Source organism: Schistocerca nitens, chromosome 10 (genome assembly GCF_023898315.1).
Source record: "Schistocerca nitens isolate TAMUIC-IGC-003100 chromosome 10, iqSchNite1.1, whole genome shotgun sequence".
NCBI lineage: Eukaryota > Metazoa > Arthropoda > Insecta > Orthoptera > Acrididae > Schistocerca > Schistocerca nitens.
In genome coordinates this window covers 64519275-64538467 of record NC_064623.1, presented here as the reverse complement: position 1 = coordinate 64538467, position 19193 = coordinate 64519275, and the positions used below count along the sequence as shown (strand labels likewise).

Genomic DNA, 19193 nt, shown 5'->3' with positions numbered 1-19193 from the left:
TACAGTGAATATCAGGAATTCCATCGCTGCGACCGGAAAAAGGTAGTGCAAGAACGCGACCAACAACGACTGAAGAGAATCGTTCACCACGACGGAAGTGCAGCCCTTCCGCAAACTGCAGATTCAGTGCACGGCCATCAACAATTGTCAGTGGGCGAACCATTCAACGAAACATCATCGATATGGGCTTTCGGAGCCGAAGGCGCACTCGTGTACCTTTAATGACTGCACGAAACAAAGCTTTACGCCTCTTTTGGGCTCTGGATTGTTGATGACTGGAAACATGTTGCCTGGTAGGACGAATCTCCTTTCAAATTGTATCGAGCGGACCAGCGTGTACGAGTATGGAGACAATCTCATGAATCCGTGGACCCTGAATGTTCAAGCTGGTGGAGGCTCTGTAATGGTGTGGAGCATGTGCAGCTGGAGTGATTTGGGACCCCGGATACTTCTAGTTACGACTCTGACATGTACGTAAGCATCCTGCGAGTTCACCTGCATCCATTCATGTCCGTTCTGCATTCCGACGAAATTTTGAAATTCCCATTGGGCAGAGTGGCTCCAGGAATACTGTTCCGCTGGCCACCAAACTCTCCAGACATGATCATTATTGATCATATCTGGGATACCTTAAAACGTGCTGTTCAGAGGAAATCTCCACCAGTTCGTACTGTTACGGATTTCTGGACATCCCTGCAGGATTCATGGTGTCAATTGCCTCCAGCACTACTTCAGACATTAGTCGGGTCCATGCCACGTCGTATTGCGGCACTTCTGTGTGTTCGTGGGGGCCCTACACGGTATTCGGCAGGTGTACCAGTTTCTTTGGCTCTTCAGTGTGAGCAGCGTCAAGTGTGGAATGATTACTGTGAAGGACATGGAGATGTTGAATATTAGTTTGAACCACCGTCATCAGTACCTGACAGAATCTGAAAGGCGCTTTCTTGTGTGTCCCAGTTTGGCTGACGAATCGTGCAATTTTTGGAGTCTTAAGATGTGAAAGTTGATCATTGTTGTACTGCATGGGAACGTGAGGAAAGACTCTCTGATTGAAAAAGTCTGATCACTACAAGGGAGGGCCGGCTTATTGTCCACAATACAAATCGTAAACGACATCTGTGACTGCCATCTGAACACATGTAATCGATTCCATGCAGTAGTTTGTGTCGTCCTGCATCGTTTGTTGTAGAGACTAGCAGTAGCCGGCCAAGGGAATCACTATCCTACTCAAAGCCTGCTGGTAATACCACACGCAAACGGCTGCATTCAGAGCGGTGGCAAAATCAGGACGCATGGACTGCTGGTGATTGGCATCGCACTGCGTGCAGTGATGAATCGCAATTCGACACTAGCTTAGATGACTGTCGTCGGCGTGTACGTTGGCTACCTATGGAGACAGACCATTCTTGCCAAGTTTCGGAGTGGCAACATCTGGCGTTATGATGTGGAGAGCGACCAGGTAGCTGATAGTGATTGATGGAACTCGTACGACCCAACTGTACGTCATGGACATCCTGTGTTCTCAGATTTTATATCTTGGCCAACAGTATCTTGGCACAATTTTTCAACAAGACAATGCTCTATCACACATGGCCCGTGTGCCTGTGATCTCTATGCCCAATGTGGAGGTATCCCTGTAGCCAGCAAGAACCCCAGTTCCGCCACGAGTAAAATATGTCTGGCACTAGCTCGACCATCAGCACCGTCCCAGTGCCAACATCCAGGATATAAAGGACCAGATGCAACAATTGTGGGCGGAAATCTCACCTACTAATCATTAAACAGGAGGCCCACAACGGACTGAAACTACTAACAAGCTAAACTTGGAGATTCCACCCCTCCACTTTTCTCTACACCTACAAAATCCTGATCCGACTCATCCTCTGCTATGCATCTTGGGTATCTGCTCCATCAAGGTTCCAGCATTCTACCTTGAGATCCTTGAACATCTTTCTGTATCCATTTACCTTCCGTCACGCTTCCCCCGTCGGAGGTTCGAGTCCTCCCTCGGGCATGGGTGTGTGTATTGTCCTTCGCGTAAGTTAGTTGATTTAGTGTGTAAGCCTAGGGACCGATGACCTCAGTAGTTTCGTCCCAGAGAAACTTACCACAAATTTCCAAATTTACTTCCGTCACATAGACCCTCGCCGCGCGGGGTAGCAGAGCGGTCTAAGGTAACTTGTCATGGTCCACGCGGCTCCCCCCGTCGGAGGTTCGAGTCCTCCGTCGGGCATGGGTGACTGTGTCGTCCTTAGTGTAAGTTTAAGTTAGATTAAGTTTGTGTAAGCTTAGGGACCGATGACCTCAGCAATTTGGTCCCATAATACCTTACCACAAAGTTCCAAATTATTTTTAAAATGGACCCTCGATCATCTTACCAAATTCCCACCCCTCTTGACTGACGGTGGACACCTCCGCATTTCCTATACTATCACTAGATTACAATAGCCCGATTGTCTCCCTTCTGATCATCAGCTCTGGAATTCTGCTGCGCCTTCACAAACAATTCCTCCATCCCTACATCCACACACACTTCATATCCTATCTCAATGTAGCCTCCACCAACTCCCTGTCTCAGAGAATGAGATCCAGCCCGATATTTATTGCTCCTCTCTCTCCTTTTCCCTCCCCACCGACCCCTATCCCTTTCATCTTATACTGTTACACTCCATGCACACCGTTACTGCTCGTCACTTTGTTTCCTTCCTACTGCCGGTATTCCCAGTATCCGCTTCACCTCCTAGCTATCATCTCCAAAGTTTCCCCGCCTAACGGACTCCTATCTCTTTACCCACACCCCTCAATCTCTATAAAACACAGTTTACCGCCGGCCGGGGTGGCCGAGCGGTTCTAGGCGCTACCGGATGGAACCGCGCGACTCTTTTCGGAAATTCCTTCGCGTTTCCCAGTGCGTTTTCTGTGTGCTATGCCATTTCCTCGTGATGTTTTCTATGTGTGACGTGATGCATCGTTCTGTTGTCCTTTAATGTATAAAAACAAGCGCACACTTTAATTAGTTCTCGATCTTTACATAGAGTTAGTGGCGAAACTCTATATAACGATCGATCATTAATTAAAAATACACGTGCACAACTATCGCAGCAGATAATGCAAGGACGGCAGCTCGTATTTAATGAAATTCCTCTCATAGTTGGGACTAACAGCGCACAGTGAAGCGGCCTCTGCTCGCAGCGACGAGCTACCGACGGTAGTTCGCTGGGCTTCTGAGAGTCAAGAAAAGTCAAAAGTCTATATATATACACTTCTGACACCTTCAGCTTGGGGACGATCTCTAGTATTATGAACACTGAATAAATTCTCAGCTGCCAAGATCGCTAAAGTTATTTATTCATATAGATGACCTGTTTCGGCAGTTCTCTGTTGTCGTCTTTCTCGATCAGTACAGCACTTGGAGCTATAGAATGTATGTCCATGTTAGTACGGTGAGCTACTGTAGAAGTCAGCATGTCAGTTTTAAAATAACATCTATACTACTGCGTCGATTACAAGTGCTCACAATCCGTCACCACTTTACAGTGTTGTAATGATGTAAACACAGATCCGAAGTTGGCAACAGAGAATAGCCGAAACGGGTCATCTATATGAACAAATGGTTTCAGCGTTCTTGGCAGCTGGGAATTTAGTCAATGTTGGAAACCCAGGCAAACAAAAGCTGAACGAAGCGAGAACGAGCGTAAGGGGTTAAATGAGAGAAGCGTTCGATAACTTTGAAAATAAAATTTGATCAGTAGGTCTGACCAAAAACTCTAAAACGTTTTGGTCTTAAGTAAAATCACTAAGTTGTTCGAAATAGTCTGTTCTGTCACATAGTGGCCATACGGGTACCGAAACGGAAAGTAACAAAGAGAAGGCTGAAATACTGAAATCGATCTTCCGAAATTGTTTCACCGCATAAAATCGTAATTTGTTCCCTCCTTTCAATCATCATACGAACGTCGAAATGACAAATATTGAGATAACCGATCACGGAATAGAAAATCAACTACAATCGCTTAGTAATGCGAAGGCAACAGGATCAGATGACCTATCCGTAAGATTCTACACCGAGTGTTCGAAGGAACTTGCTCCGCTTCAGTTTACTGCAGTTCGCTGGAGCAACGAATGGTACTATATCGACTGGAAAAAAGCGCAGGTCCTTCCCACTTTCAAGAAGGGTCATAGTTCAGATGCACGTAATTGTATGCCTATATCGTTAACGTCTATCTGTTGTATAATTATTAAATATGTTTTACGCTCGACGACATTTTTGAAGAGCGAACAGAGATCTTGCGAAACCCAGCTCGCTCTGTTCCTCCGTGAGATCCACAACGCCGTAGACAACGGCGCTCTGGTTGATGCCGAGTTCCTTGACTTGAAGACATTTGATACTGACCTGCACTGCCGTAAGGCGAAAAAATATGAGTTACCGAGTATCTGGCCAGATTTTCGACTGAATTCAAGACTTACTTGCAGGTGGGACTCACCGTGTTGCTCTTGACGGTATAAAATCGGTTACAATTTGTCCATTTTATTTGGACTGTTGAGCTCCGTGGCTGTGGATAATGATATTTCACTGTAAAAATACAGCAACCAGCCACTTTTTAATGCGTTTTACTTATGCCAATATGCATTTCGGGTTTGCACCCATCTTCAGCTGGCAAATTACATGGCTCTTCAGTTACTACAGTAGTACAATCTCGACAGCAGTTTGGATGCTGCAGCAGGCCTGTGCAAAAGCAACGATTCCAATCATTTACTTTAATTTCGCGAGTTTAAAGTTACGCACTATCAGTTGTTCATTTTACTTACATTCTCCTCTCCTTGTTTTTTCTTGGCCTTTCTTCTTTTTTGCAACAACACAAACACTTTTTATCACGCATTTTACACAGGCGCACTGCGTTATCCGCCATGTTGTCGACTGACAGTTTTTGTTCACGTACAAACGGTTTATCTATGGACAGAGTTATATTTTACGAAAGTTTTGAGGTTCTAAGATAAGCTACTGTTTTCCAAACATTGACTTGGGTGATAGAAGTATTCTAAGTACGATGCACACTTTTTTTTTCTTCGTTTGTATGTGAACAAAAACTGTCAGTCGACAACATGGCGGATAACGCAGTGCGCCTGTGTAAAATGCGTGATAAAAAGTGTTTGTGTTGTTGCAAAAAAGAAGAAAGGCCAAGAAGAAACAAGGAGAGGAGAATGTAAGTAAAATGAACAACTGATAGTGCATAACTTTAAACTCGCGAAATTAAAGTAAATGATTGCAATCGTTGCTTTTGCACAGGCCTGCTGCAGCATCCAAACTGCTGTCGAGATTGTACTACTGTAGTAACTGAAGATCCATGTAATTTGCCAGCTGAAGATGCGTGCAAACCCGAAATGCATGCCGGCCGCGGTGGTCTCGCGGTTCTAGGCGCGCAGTCCGGAACCGTGCGACTGCTACGGTCGCAGGTTCGAATCCTGCCTCGGGCATGGATGTGTGTGATGTCCTTAGGTTAGTTAGGTTTAATTAGTTCTAAGTTCTAGGGGACTTATGACCACAGCAGTTGAGTCCCATAGTGCTCAGAGCCATTTGAACCATTTTGAACCGAAATGCATATTGGCATAAATAATTGGTTGCTGTATTTTTACAGTGAAATAAAATTGATTGATGTACAAGTAATTTCCCAAGTACCCCAAGGAAGTGTGGTTGGACCGTTACCGTTTACGGCGTGTATAAAGGACCTAGTAGAAAGAGTCGAAAGCTCCTTAAGACAGTTTGTAGGCCATGTGATTGTCTATAAGAAGGTACCAATGCCAGAACACAGTACCGACTTGTGAAGTGACCTATAGTGTGGTGTCACCGCCAGACACCACACTTGCTAGGTGGTAGCCTTTAAATCGGCCGCAGTCCGCTAGTATACGTCGGACCCGCGTGTCGCCACTATCAGTGATTGCAAACCGAGCGCCGCCTAACGGCAGGTCTAGAGAGATTTCCTAGCACTATCCCCAGCCGACTTTGCTAGCGATGGTTCACTGACAAATTACGCTCTCATTTGCCGAGACGATAGTTAGCATAGCCTTCAGCTACGTCATTTGCTACGACCTAGCAAGGCGCCATTATCATTTGCTATTTATCTTGTGATGCATGTACCGTCAGACCGATGTTCACCAATTATGGATTAAAGTTACGTATTCCAGCAGCTACGTACTTTTCTCGCTAGTATAACTCCTTTAACTGTTCCAGACCTCACGCCAGCCTGCGTGAGCTTAAACGCGTGCCTTTCGGCTTCCTCTCCTAGTGGCTTGGCTGTCTTGCCAAGTCACAACATATAGAGAGTTGATGAATGGTGCAGTTACTGAATGTAAATGACACATCATACACACATAAAAAAAAGTTCTGCGTCACCTCAGTTTCGAATGTAGAGAAAATTGAAATAGAGATTAAGATAAACATCATTTCCACCGTTTTTATTGCTCATGAAAACCACATATTACATGTTGTACCACCATACAGCTCGACTGCTGTACACACCGGTATCTCTAATACCCAGCAGAATGTCCTCTTGCACTGAAGAATGCCTGTATTCGTCGTGGCATACTATCCCTTTTCACTCTATCTCAGGCATATTAGATAGGGTTCATGTCTGGAGAACATGCTGGCCACTCTAGTCGAGCAATGCCTTTGTCCCGAAGGAAGCATTCACAAGAAGTGCACGATGATGGCGCGAATTGTCGTCCATGAAGACGAATGCCTCGCCAATATGCTGCCGATATGGTTGTACTATCGGTCGGAGGATGGCATTCACGTAACGTATAGCCGTTACGACGCCTTCCATGACCGTCAGCGGCGTACGTCGGCACCCCAAAAGAGTAGGGAACCTCCACCGTGCTGCACTGGCTGGACAGCGTGTCTAAGGTGTTCAGCTTGACCGGGTTGCCTCCAAACACGTATCCGACGATTGTCTGGTTGAAGGCATATGCGACACTCATCGGTGAAGAGAACGTGACGTCAATCCTGAGCGGTCCATTCGGCATGTTGTTGGGCCCATCTGTACCGCGCTGCATGGTGTCGTGGTTGCAAAGATGGACCTCGCCATGGACGTCGGGAATGAAGTTGCGCATCATGCAGCCTACTGCGCACAGATTGAATCGTAACACGACGTCCTGTGGCTGCACTAAAAGCATTATTCAACATGGTGGCGTTGCTGTCAGAGTTCCTCCGAGCCATAATCCGTAGGTAGCGGTCATCCCCTGCAGTAGAAGCCCTTGGGCCCCCAGAGCGAGGCACGTCATCGACAGTTCCTCTCTCTCTGTACCTCCTCCATGTCCGAACAACATCACTTTGGTTCACTACGAGCCGCTTGCACACTTTCCTTGTTGATGGAACCACGGTAGTGACCCTCTAGGCATGGTCGAACTACGGACAACACGAGCTGTGTACCTCCTTCCTGGCAGAATGACTGGAACTGATCGGCTGTCGGACCCCTCCGTCTAATAGGAGCTGCTCATGCATGGTTGTTTACATCTTTGGGCGAGTTTAGTGACATCTCAGAAGAGCCAAATGGACTGTGTCTGTGATACAATATCCACAGTCAACGTCTATCTTCAGGGGTTCTGGGAACAGGGGTGATGCTGAATTCATTCTAAGTGGCCAAAATAGTTCATTATAAATCCGCCGAATGCATTTCGACAAGCACAAAGTTCGGTTTTCGTATTACGTTAATATGAAAAGTATATGTCTGAAAGGAGAAGATTTTCTTTCACACTAAGCTTTGTTCGCAGGACGTTGCCTACTACCAGAATTTGGTCTTTAATGTCCACTATGCGGTATACTTTTCCTATTTCAATCAATTTTTCCACTAAATTTAGAAAGCCTATACATTGTTAGGTAGCCTCAAGCCCTTAGCACACTATTAGCCGCGCGGGGTAGCCGCGTCTTGCCACGGTTATACACTACCGGAAATTTAAATAAGAACACCGTGAATTCATTGTCCCAGGAAGGGGAAACTTTATTGACACATTCCTGGGGTCAGATACATCACATGATCACACTGACAGAACCACAGGCACATAGACACAGGCAACAGAGCAAGCACAATGTCGGCACTAGTACAGTGTATATCCACCTATCGCAGCAATGCAGGCTGCTATTCTCCCATGGAGACGATCGTAGAGATGCTGGATGTAGTCCTGTGGAACGGCTTGCCATGCCATTTCCACCTGGCGCCTCAGTTGGACCAGCGTTCGTGCTGGACGTGCAGACCGCGTGAGACGACGCTTCATCCAGTCCCAAACATGCTCAATGGGGGACAGATCCGGAGATCTTGCTGGCCAGGGTAGTTGACTTACACCTTCTAGAGCACGTTGGGTGGCACGGGATACATGCGGACGTGCATTGTCCTGTTGGAACAGCAAGTTCCCTTGCCGGTCTAGGAATGGTAGAACGATGGGTTCGATGACGGTTTGGATGTACCGTGCACTATTCAGTGTCCCCTCGACGATCACCAGTGGTGTACGGCCTGTGTAGGAGATCGCTCCCCACACCATGATGCCGGGTGTTGGCCCTGTGTGCCTCGGTCGTATGCAGTCCTGATTGTGGCGCTCACCTGCACGGCGCCAAACACGCATACGACCATCATTGGCACCAAGGCAGAAGCGACTCTCATCGCTGAAGACGACACGTCTCCATTCGTCCCTCCATTCACGCCTGTCGCGACACCACTGGAGGCGGGCTGCACGATGTTGGGGCGTGAGCGGAAGACGGCCTAACGGTGTGCGGGACCGTAGCCCAGCTTCATGGAGACGGTTGCGAATGGTCCTCGCCGATACCCCAGGAGCAACAGTGTCCCTAATTTGCTGGGAAGTGGCGGTGCGGTCCCCTACGGCACTGCGTAGGATCCTACGGTCTTGGCGTGCATCCGTGCGTCGCTGCGGTCCGGTCCCGGGTCGACGGGCACGTGCACCTTCCGCCGACCACTGGCGACAACATCGATGTACTGTGGAGACCTCACGCCCCACGTGTTGAGCAATTCGGCGGTACGTCCACCCGGCCTCCCGCATGCCCACTATACGCCCTCGCTCAAAGTCCGTCAACTGCACATACGGTTCACGTCCACGCTGTCGCGGCATGCTACCAGTGTTAAAGACTGCGATGGAGCTCCGTATGCCACGGCAAACTGGCTGACACTGACGGCGGCGGTGCACAAATGCTGCGCAGCTATCGCCATTCGACGGCCAACACCGCGGTTCCTGGTGTGTCCGCTGTGCCGTGCGTGTGATCATTGCTTGTACAGCCCTCTCGCAGTGTCCGGAGCAAGTATGGTGGGTCTGACACACCGGTGTCAATGTGTTCTTTTTTCCATTTCCAGGAGTGTATATCGTAAGGAGAGCCAACTCGTAAATCTAACGACTCGACACAAACTCGCGAGTCAGTTTATTTGTAGGATGAATTAAATCACTTACAGCCGGCCTTCCAGAAAAATGAATTCGCTAGAAAGGAGATTGATCGAGCACTTCATCAAAGAAAAGAAGAAGCCGAAGTAATGAACAACATCGGCTGTCATCTGGAGAAGTGTTCTCCCGTTCGTTAATAAAATTATGGATCGCATCGGGAAAGTTATGGCCAAGTATGGGGTCGAAGCTTTAGGCCCAACAAGAAGATAAATTAATATTTAAGAAAGGATAAAGATGCACGGCACCCCCTAGTGACACGAGGGGTATATAAAATTCCGTGCAATTGCGGACTAGTGTGTACTGGAACTACGAGAAGAAGTGTCAACTGCCACGTAGCGGAACACAAAAGGAGCTGCTCAGCATGTGAAGCACCGCACTGTCCACGGTAGTAATCGCATGGTTTTACTGTTTACGGAAGTCCCGTGACACCGCACTTCGTGCTTTCATCTCGAGCAAATCCAGGGGCAGCGTCCATTGTACACTAATTGGCAACCGTGCTGCGAGGGTCACTCTATCGTGGCTCGTTAAGGATATTTCCCTGTCGCGCTTCTGCAGTGTCAACTAGAAAACCTATTTCATTTCAGAGCGACTTTGCTACCAAAATATTACGTATGTATCTGCATGCTAATGAGGTAGCAATTGTTAGTGCCGTGTACATACAAGCCGCTATGTTCTTATTACCTTTTCTAATGTACAAATTCCCCAATTGCGTTCAAAGTATGGCTTGTGACATATCAAACGAATCGGTTTAACGACTAGAATCGACCTACCAAGATCGGTAAAAATCACCCTGCCACCTTACGTATCCTCCCCCTGCCAAGATAATTTTATGCTGGGGTCAATTAATGGTTGAGGTAGTCGTGAACGCTGCGCAAAATTATATAAAAATTCTCAATGCGAAAATTCAATCCCTGCAAGGGGGATCACCCGTATTGTCCAGTTACCTTGAAAGTATACATAATGCAATTTTTGTTTTTGAACTCTAATTTATACATTTTCTCTCAGGTGCTACTTCCAAATATTCTTAAACTGCTGTACCAACAACTTGATGAATGGCAATGGGAAGTAGCTTAGCTGGGATATTGGCTGATATTTACATCAAACATGTAGAACAAAAATTCTTCTCAACCAACCAGCACATCTCAAACAAAATAATCTACTGCAGAGGATGTGTTGATGATAAAATCTTGCTTTTTGATGGTACAAACAATGAAACGGATACATTAGCAGCAGAGCTAAGCAAAATACACAAAAATATTAAATTCACATTCGAACATGAAACTAATAAAAGCATTAACTTTCTTGACCTGAAGATTTGTAATAGTAACCATAAACATCAATTTAGTATTTACAGAAAACGTACTACCACAGATGTCACTATTGACAACCCACGTGTCACCCTCGCCAACAAAAAATGGCATATTTCAGAGCCATGGTACATCGAGTTAAAAAAGTACCAATGAGTGACAGAGACCAACAAAATGGAATCAATGTCATTAAAAAATTTGCTCATAATAATGGATATAAACTCACAATAATAGAAAAATTCCACAACAAAATGCAGACAAAAACCACAGAGCCACTCAACAGCAATCCACACAGCAGGCACTCCAAGCCAAATCAGTGTGCCACAGAAGCCAAAACTAAATATGCTGCTCTCCCGTACATAGGCCCACTATCATACCAAACTTATTTAAAAAGAAAAATATCACAATCAGCTTTTCTACAAATAATAAATTACAACAAAAAGTAATCCATGTTGTAAACACCTCCAAGCTCAAAGGTGATACATGCCCAAAATTCTACATTGGACAGACAGGCAGAAGTTTTGATGTTAGATACAAAGAACACATTGATGGTTTAAGGCTTGGCAACTTGGACAAATCTGCATTTACAGCCCATATTGCTGAAGAAAACTATCTAGCAGAAAAGGGAGCCACTATGAATATATTGGAAAAAATAGAAATACACACACACACACACACACATACACACACTAAAAACAGCACCCCAGATTATATTTCTACCCTCCAAAATAAATAGTATTCCTGCACCTATCTGCGGATCAAGTAGCAAATTTATCTGTTACTACAATTCTCATGATGCTAAAGGTATATGAATAATGTACTGTGTTACCCATATATATATGGTGCAAATGGCTCTGAGCACTATGGGACTTAACATCTATGGTCATCAGTCCCCTAGAACTTAGAACTACTTAAACCTAACTAACCTAAAGACATCACACAACACCCAGCCATCACGAGGATATATATATATATATATATATATATATATATATATATATATATAAGCTTCGACATGGAACATCTTTATAATTAGTGTAGCAGTATTCGTTCTAATGTTCACAAAATCAATATCTCCCAGTACTGGTGTAAAAGGCGTTTCAGTTGCATAAGTGAATATATTATCTTTTTCCAAAGATGTTGCATCTTTGTAAATTACGATACATCATAGCATCCTTGACACTCATATATTTGTAAACATTATGTATCTATGAAAACATGCGGTGAATATTAGAAGGCCGTTCTGTGACTAAGCTGAAGTGCTCAGTGACATAAATTTACGTGTGCCACGATAAAATGTGGTGGGAATGCATTCAGTGACAAATCTAAAGCGCTCAAATATGCAAGTTTATGTGTACAATGATGTGACTGCGGCGAAAACTACATACGTTGTCTGCTGGAACTATGAAAACAAGTAGGCCTACTCCAAACCGACATTTCACGTGAGACATCCCAATGCAAATCTGTAACTCAACGTTCTTTGTGATGTGCTTCTAATTATGTATTATTTATATTTTAGGATAACTAATCAGTAAAAAACGCAACACATGTTGTAATGAAAGCATGAAAGCTGTCTGACGATGAATCGTAATGATTCGAAACCGGTAACGGTACCCTTTGAATAAAGGAACTTCAAATAAATTTGTGGCTGGTTGCAGTCTCAACACCATCAACATTTGTCAGTCAAGTCTGTTGCTGCAATATGTCTTAGTTTTTCTGGAATTATGGGAAACGTGGGAAGTTGGTTTGAAACGTCATGTGTTTAACCTTCTGACAAGCTTCGTACTTTGCTGAAACTTACCTAATTCCCCTCTGAATATTTGGAAAGTAACATGACTGTTTCAGCTTTAAAAGTGACCATTACCAAGGAATGTATTCAAATGCATTTGCGTGTCAGCTCATCCCGAATACACGAAACCCATGAACTGGTATCTACATTACCTCTATAAAACAAGACATCGTGCCTCAACAGATAATGTTGCCTAATTTACAAGGAGTCTTTATTCTTCCACTTACGCTTGATCCCCAAATTCTCAGGATCTTTGTTTTGTTTCTTTGCTAGTTTTTGAATGCTGTGGTGATGTAATTCTCAAACAGAAAATTTTTATACAATAAATCCCAAACTGTTCCTCCTCGTTACTTCTACCTGTGTTATTATCCTCAACAGAATCACAAACAAATCGGTTAACCTTCTTAATATCAGAAACCGGGCTTTGTGGTGGACAAACATCGACAACTTCATCTCCACATTCTTTACTGAATCAATTTCACCACAATCACACATACATTATGACGTCATAATCATCACTCATAATCATCACACACACACACACACACACACACACACACACACACACACACACACACACACACACACACACATATATATATATATATATATATATATATATATATATATATATATATATATAGTTTTACCTCAGACTACACACGGGCTTGGGTTTACCTCAAGAACTATGCTTTCATTAGCCCCTGTATCAAATATTTGCAGTAAACATGTTAACTCATTGTTATCCCCACTGCCCATTACCTCGAGTGGTGGCTAATCGTTTTGCCTCAGGTACTGTTTCCTCCTTCTCTGTTTCATACATGAGTGTTAATCTGGTTACTGGCAACTTCATTAATTTCACTGGGTCGCACGCTACCCGCTTGGTTCCCCACTTCCACAGTCAGCGAGTTTTGATGTTTATTCGGGTTAGGTGGCTCAATCTCAACCTCTGGTTGTGGCTCACTTCTCCTTTGATCACTTGATATTCCTGGGTTCTGTTATTGCCCTGCCTCCTCCTGAGAGCTGCTCGAGTTCGAATAGTTTAGATTATGTGTCTGAAACCAAACTGGTCCATCATTATAATTCCGAAAGCTACCGTTTCTCTTATTATTATTATTATTTCCGTAGTACCGAATATTTTACCCGTTATTATTTCGTGATGAGTTCCAATTTCGTCCAGTTAGGTCATTGTTCTGTCCTGCATTCGGTCTTCCCTTTCTACTGCTGTTCTCACTGTTCCTGTTTCCAAGTCTCGGCCTATCGATGTTTCTCTCTTGTTGGTTTCTTTGTTGGCTTTCATGCATCATCCTCACTGAATATGAAATATAATTCATGGAGGATTCCCTTAAAGGCCTGCACGTTATCTCCTCCTCTTGCTACTAACGACTGTTGATACCGTAACGGGAGTTTCATAGAACATAGATCAGTTCTCCATCACTACACGGATTCTGGTTACCTTACCTTCCATTCAGAAGGCTGTTGCACTCAGCGACTGTTATATTGACTTGTAAATAATAGATTTCAGCTATCAGTCGTCCTTTTTAAATTTTTATTGGCAGATTTAGATTTCAGCGTAGTATACTATGAACTGTGGATGAAGCCCGACCAACAGGCATTACATGCATTGATCAAAAATGATAGTGCATTGATAAGGGCTAGTGTCTAGCTGAAATCTACATCTGCCAATAAAAATTTGAAAAGGACGACTAATAGCTGAAATCTATTATACGGATTGTCTAGGCACTGACTTCTCTTTACCATGTTCTCAAAGAACTTACCCGTGCTTTTCTCTTTCGAATCTTCGCTTAACATGTTCTGAAGCAGCTCACGTTTGGTCCTATTCTGCACTGTAGGCGACCAGTATCGTGAGAGAAATGAAGATTTAAACTCATCATAGGACTTGCAGGTTGATGCTATTCTTTGCATTCTTCCCGCGATAGCACCGTCCATATGAAATCTAGTGTATGTGTTAAGGGCCAGTGTTCTGGTAAACCAACTTTAAATTGATATACAAATGTTCTTGGATGCAAGGAATTTCCATCCTCTTTATATATAATGTTGAACCTCTCACACAGTGAGGAAGCTGTGACATCATATAGTATTTGTTCTAATACATCAGTCCTGCTTCCAATCGTACCTACATTATTTGTCATTGTCTGCTGTACTGCCATCAGGTATTGCAGACTTCCACTGTCCTCCAAACGTGTGTTACTACGTCGCAACGGTACACCGTTATTTGCTCCAAATTGTGCCGTAAGTACCAAATTATCTGTCATTGGTAATGGTTCGCGACCTTGGCACGTACTGCTAACTACAGGATGTGCAACCAGTCTCGCCAGCGGCATTGGACTACAGTACGGTATGTACTGTTCTGAACAGCAACTTGCAGCTACTTGATTCTACTGTTGTGGTGCTGCATATTGACCTCCTACAACCTGGTCAGCTTAAGTCACACTTTGCGATTGAAGTTTGGACTCTGTTGCGCTCCATGTAATTCTGCTTCTACCTGGGGCATCATCTGACTCAGTGCAATTGATGAACTCGTGTGCTGATTGCCGATACTCATTGTGTGGATCGAACACTAGACTGCACGTTTTGTCACTGTGCACATTCGCGCACTCAGACACACAGCCACATTCGCATCTTTTAACTATTTCGCGGTCTCGTTCCGTCTCATTACTACCAGCAGATGGTTTCGCTGAGATCCTGACAATACCATTGTTCAGATTTACTGTTGATTCGGACATCATAATAGACCCCACTGTGCAACCTGCACCACGCAAGTAACGAGCAGCCCTTAGTGGCTCGCCACCACAGTTTTCTTCATCTTCAATATCTTTGTGACTAATGCCCTTTTGGCATATTTATTATTTTATAAATGACATATAAGTACTGCCAGTCATTCACGATGATTCCGTACTTATACTCTATCATACGTTTTTAGTTATAATTCTGTGACCATGTTATAGACCATTCTTTGATTTAAATTCCGAGGAAGACACTCCTAGCAGTGTTGAAACCCGGTTAATTCGTTAAAAATAGTGACCTAGGGCTGTTTTCTCTCAATTGTCATCTATGTCTGTTCGCATTTGTCTGTGACCAGACCTTTACGCTTCAATCACATCTCGCGATTCTTTTGCGTCGTTTCGAATTTGATCAATTCATTTACCTCGGTTCTGTCTGCCCCTTTCGGTGCTCTGTATGCCCTTTTCGGTTTTCTGTCTACCCTTTTCGGTCTTCTGTATGTCCTTTCCGCTTTGTTGTCCTTGTTTCAACGAGTTTGCATGACCTGAGTCAAATATTGAAACACTGCAAACATTTTATCGCGTACGTTCCTATCTTCCCCAGTCGCTGTTTGATGCAATTTTCCTCCACCCTGTATTTCCTGTGTCGATTCATTAAGTTCGCAACAGAGTGCTGGTGCACTGCCATCCATTCTTTCAGTCTTGGCAGTACGATTACGTTCCGTTCTGCATACTCTATCAGTGCATCATTTGAATCCACGTGTCTTTTACGCACTACCTTTTCCCCACGTTCGTTATCAACCCTGTTGTGCAGTTGCCTTGAAACTGTTTCTGTCTCATCATGTGACATTCTCTTGCTGTGACTCGCGCTCGATCCTATTCAGCTTGTCTACTATCTGTCTTTGCTCCTACGCCTGTACGCCATTTCAGATCTTTCTAACGGTCTCTGAGCTTCACACCGTTTATGAGCTTGACTTCGCCTTAACATTCGATCATATGACTTAACAGCATACACAGTCCTGTATGAATTCTATTACCTCACGAAGCAATGAAGTACTTTTAAATATTGTTGGAACAGAATACAATGCAATTCAACAATGACGAGGCAGTCATCTGTGCGCCAACGCAAAACACAAATAAATTTCACAATTACTCTACTCTAAGTACAGAGTCTATTATTGAACTTATACACAGGGTGGTCCATTGATCGTGACTGGGACAAATATCTCACGAAATAAGCGGAAAAGGAAAAAAACTACAAAGAACGAAACATGTCCGTCTAGCTTGAAGGGGGAAACCAGATGGCGCTACGGTTGGCCCGCTAGACGGCGCTGCCATAGGTCAAACCGACATCAACTGCGTTTTTTAAAATAGAAACCCCAATTTATTATTACATATTCGTGTAGTACGTAAAGAAATACGAATGTTTTAGTTGGACCACTTTTATAGCTTTGTGACAGATGGCGATGTAATAGTCACAAACGTGTAAGTGCGTGTTAAAATGGACCGTTTACCAATTGCGGAAAAGGTCGATATGGTGTTGATGTATGGCTATTGTGATCAAAATGCCCAACGGGTGTCTGCTATGTATGCTGCTCGGTATCCTGGACGACATCATCCAAGTGTCCGGACCATTCATCGGATAGCTACTTTATTTAAGGAAACAGGAAGTGTTCAGCCACATGTGAAACGTCAACCACGACCTGCAACAAATGATGACGCCCAAGTAGGTGTTTTAGCTGCTGTCGCGGCTAATCCGCACATCAGTAGCAGACAAATTGCGCGAGAATCGGGAATCTCAAAAATGTCGGTGTTGAGAATGCTACATCAACATCGATTGCACCCGTACCATGTTTCTATGCACCAGAATTTGCATGGCGACGACTGAACGTCGTGTACAGTTCTGCCACTGGGCACAAGAGATATTAGGGGACGATGACAGATTTTTTGCATGCGTTCTATTTAGCGATGAAGCGTCATTCACCAACAGCGGTAACGTAAACCGGCATAATATGCACTATTGGGCAATGGAAAATCCACGATGGCTGCGACAAGTGGAACATCAGCGACCTTGGCGGGTTAATGTGTGGTGCGGCATTATGGGAGGAAGGATAATTGGCCCCCATTTTATCGATGGCAATCTAAATGGCGCAATGTATGCTGATTTTCTACGTAATGTTCTACCGATGTTACTACAGGATGTTTCACTGCATGACGGAATGGCGATATACTTCCGCCGGCCGGATTGGCTGAACGGTTCTAGGCGCTACTGTATGGAACCGCGCGACCGCTACGGTCGCAGGTTCAGATCCTGCCTCGGGCATGGATGTGTGTGATATCCTTAGGTTAGTTAGGTTTAAGTAGTTCTGAGTTCTTGGGGACTGATGACCTCAGATATTAAGTCCCATAATGCTCAGAGCCATTCGAACCATGACATGATGGATGTCCAGCACGTAGCTCGCGTGCGGTTGAAGCGGTATTGAATAGCATATTTCATGACTGGTGGATTGGCCGTAGAAGCACCATACCATGGCTCGCACGTTCACTGGATCTGACGTCCCCAGATTTATTCCTGTGGGGAAGTTGAAGGATATTTGCTATTGTGATCCACCGACAACGCCTGACAACATGCGTCAGCGCATTGTCAATGCATGTGCGAACATTACGGAATGCGAACTACTCGCTGTTGAGAGGAATGTCGTTATACGTATTGCCAAATGCATTGCGGTAGACGGACATCATTTTGAGCATTTATTGCATTAATGTGATATTTACAGGTAATCATGCTGTAACTGCATGCGTTCTCACAGATGATAAGTTCACAAAGGTACATGTATTACATTGGAAAAACTGAAATAAAATGTTCAAACGTACCTACGTTCTGAATTTTAATTTAAAAAACCTACCTGTTACGAACTGTTCGTCTAAAATTGTGAGCCACATGTTTGTGACTATTACAGCGCCATCTATCACAAAGGGAAGAAAGGCCCAACTGAAACATTCGTATTTCCTTACGTACTACACGAATATGTAATAAAAAATGGGAGTTCCTATTTTAAAAAAAAGCAGCTGATGTCCATTTGACCTATGGCAGCGCCATCTAGCGGGCCAACCGTAGCGCCATCTGGTTTCCCCCTTCAAGCTAGACAGACATGTTTCGTTCTTTGTAGTTTTTTCCTTTGCCGCTTATTTCGTGAGATATTTGTCCCAGTCACAATCAATGGACCACCCTGTATATATACACTCCTGGAAATGAAAAACAGAACACATTGACACCGGTGTGTCAGACCCACCATACTTGCTCCGGACACTGCGAGAGGGCTGTACAAGCAATGATCACACGCACGGCACAGCGGACACACCAGGAACCGCGGTGTTGGCCGTCGAATGGCGCTAGCTGCGCAGCATTTGTGCACCGCCGCCGTCAGTGTCAGCCAGTTTGCCGTGGCATACGGAGCTCCATCGCAGGCTTTAACACTGGTAGCATGCCGCGACAGCGTGGACGTGAACCGTATGTGCAGTTGACGGACTTTGAGCGAGGGCGTATAGTGGGCATGCGGGAGGCCGGGTGGACGTACCGCCGAATTGCTCAACACGTGGGGCGTGAGGTCTCCACAGTACATCGATGTTGTCGCCAGTGGTCGGCGGAAGGTGCACGTGCCCGTCGACCTGGGACCGGACCGCAGCGACGCACGGATGCACGCCAAGACCGTAGGATCCTACGCAGTGCCGTAGGGGACCGCACCGCCACTTCCCAGCAAATTAGGGACACTGTTGCTCCTGGGGTATCGGCGAGGACCATTCGCAACCGTCTCCATGAAGCTGGGCTACGGTCCCGCACACCGTTAGGCCGTCTTCCGCTCACGCCCCAACATCGTGCAGCCCGCCTCCAGTGGTGTCGCGACAGGCGTGAAT

General features: G+C 44.9%; 1 protein-coding gene across 1 annotated transcript in view; it reads left to right on the top strand.

Moving 5' to 3' along the window:
• Positions 1–19193, top strand: part of LOC126210541 (odorant receptor Or2-like) — an 87551-nt gene that overhangs the window by 26078 nt on the left and 42280 nt on the right. The gene's annotated exons all lie outside the window — the stretch shown is intronic.